Raw genomic sequence first — 2,384 nt, forward strand, 5'->3', positions numbered from 1 at the left:
TTGCTCTGTGGAAAAATCGATCACTGCCAGGATTCTTTCATTTCTGGACTGTTTTGTGTAATTAAATTTGTTACCTTCTCTCACACCAGCAAGTATTTTACAGGTGCCTTGGATTAAAACAAAATTGATTTTAAAATTTTAGTGTAAGTCATTGTTCCTGTGATACCACTTTTAGAAAGAAATCCAATGACATAACGGCTAATACTTTTTTTTAATGTACCTGTTTGTGTTCTAATTGTTTGAATGTTTTATTCAGCTTGAAACTTTAGTAAGAAGCCACAAACAATAAACAATGTTTTGTTATGTATTAAAGGGACATCAGTGTTTCTCAAAGTGTGGCCCGTGGGTCATGGTGTGCTTGTGAAGCATACAGATTCCAGGCCTCCATTCCAAACCACCTGAATCAAAATTCAGGGGCGGGGCTTCAGAATATCACTTTTTAACAAGCACCAGGTGATTCTGAGCACACTAGTGTCTGAGAACCACTAAGATGGGGAGTGGGAAAAACAAGTATTTTGTTTTGTTGGTTTAAAGCTGAATATACCATTTTCATTTTCGATGACATTAGCAAATGTGCACTGATTTGTTTATTCTTACAATTAATGTTCTTCTTACTAAAACTCTTGGTTTGTTAACAACCAGACTAAACCCAGATTGTTGCCTGTAGCTCTTGGTACTTTGGTTGATGGCTTTTAAACTTACAAAATCATCAGATCATGGTCAGGCCATGAAAACTGCCCATCTCAAAGTCTGCCTTCTAAAGCATTTTGCTTTCCTGATTGTGATTTTTGTGACATTTTATCTCAGACAATTGTACTTTTTTGATAACTTAGGGAGAAAAAATTACTTGAATAAGGGATTGCCTGACCCTATGCGTTGCAGAGATACAATTTTGTAAAGAACTTAAGTAACAGTTGTGAATATTAAGATGTGATTATCTTTTCCTGTCCATGTGCTTATTGCAGGGAGATAGTGAGTAAACGATTATATGGGGGATTTTTTTATTTATAAGATCTAATGTAAAATCACCACTTGCAGTTTTTTAGATCTGTATGTTGCCCGTTTAATATATTTCTTTTAAAGTTTAAAAGGGTTTTCTATCCACTGTTAATTTCAATTGGATAACATTTTGTCAAGCGTTTTTTCCTGACTGTTATTTGATGCTAGCTGGAATTCAAGAAATGACATTGACCTTAACAAATAAAGAAATATTTTAGTAAATTTACTTTTTCCTTCATTGATCTCGGGTAGCAAGTAGTCATTTATTTTCCAAGTAGGCCTGGATTGTGATCCTGTCTCATTTGTCATTTGCTGCACGCTGTGCCCTAGGGTGGCCCTACCACACGCAGCATCAGCGCATGGAAGCAGAGAGAGCGAAGTAGGAATGATAATGGGTACCGCTTACCCTTGCTGGTGATGATCAACACCAACTAATTAAGACAGTGTATGTGATCTTTTCACCTTTAATAAACCAAATACTGGTAAAAGCGTAGTTAAGCTGGAACTCTTCATCATTACTAATGGCAGTTTTTAAAAGTACTTTAATCTTCTTGGCAAGAACCATTTATTTAACCAAGTAATTCCAATTTTGAGAGCCCATGCAGTATTAAAAGGAAAGAAGGGGGCTTTGGTGTCCGACAAAGCTGGGTTTAAATCTTGGATCTGCCACTTAACTGAACATGATTGTCAGTTTCCTTATAATATTTCTCTCACAGGCTTGGTAGCATTGTAAAGTGGTTTCAGAAAATGGTAATCGACTCTCTTCTGCTATAACACAGAGAACTACAGGATGGAATGAAATAAAAGATTTAAATAAATTAGATGGGTTTGAAAGAAATCAGAGGAAATGACATAATGCCTGATCAGCGAGCCTGCTGGGAGGGCGAGGGGTGGTGGAGACCAGACTACGTGTAGGTCAAGCCTAGACCCTGGTCAGAGGTTACGCGGTTCACTGGGGGCATTGCGGATATGCCTTGCCTGCCTTGCCGTAGTAAAGATTTGGGACTTTATTCAGGTATGATGAGAAGCCTTTGAGGGGTTATACTTGGTTGCCCCATGTCACAAATCTTGGGATATTTATTTTCCTTTTCTGGAGGAATAAAAGACTCTACGCATAGCAAATAGTTTATTGGATGTCCAAGTGGAGAGGCCATTGTAATAAATTGAGGAATAAAGAGATTTTAAAGACATCCCACTTCAAATGGAATTATCTACTGGGAAGACCATGAGAGATCTGATTTCAGGAAACAGCAGTATCGATATCCAGCTGCTGCACCCATGTAGCTACTACCTAAGGGTCTCTGTGATGCTAGATTGCCCCCTCCCCCACATCCATACTGGAAAGTAACTAGGGATTCCGCTTTCGGAAGAGCACTGTTAGGCAG

This window comes from Mirounga angustirostris, unplaced genomic scaffold (genome assembly GCF_029215605.1).
Source record: "Mirounga angustirostris isolate CCGP_5_RB_7025 unplaced genomic scaffold, mMirAng1.0.hap1 SCAF_14, whole genome shotgun sequence".
Lineage (NCBI taxonomy): Eukaryota > Metazoa > Chordata > Mammalia > Carnivora > Phocidae > Mirounga > Mirounga angustirostris.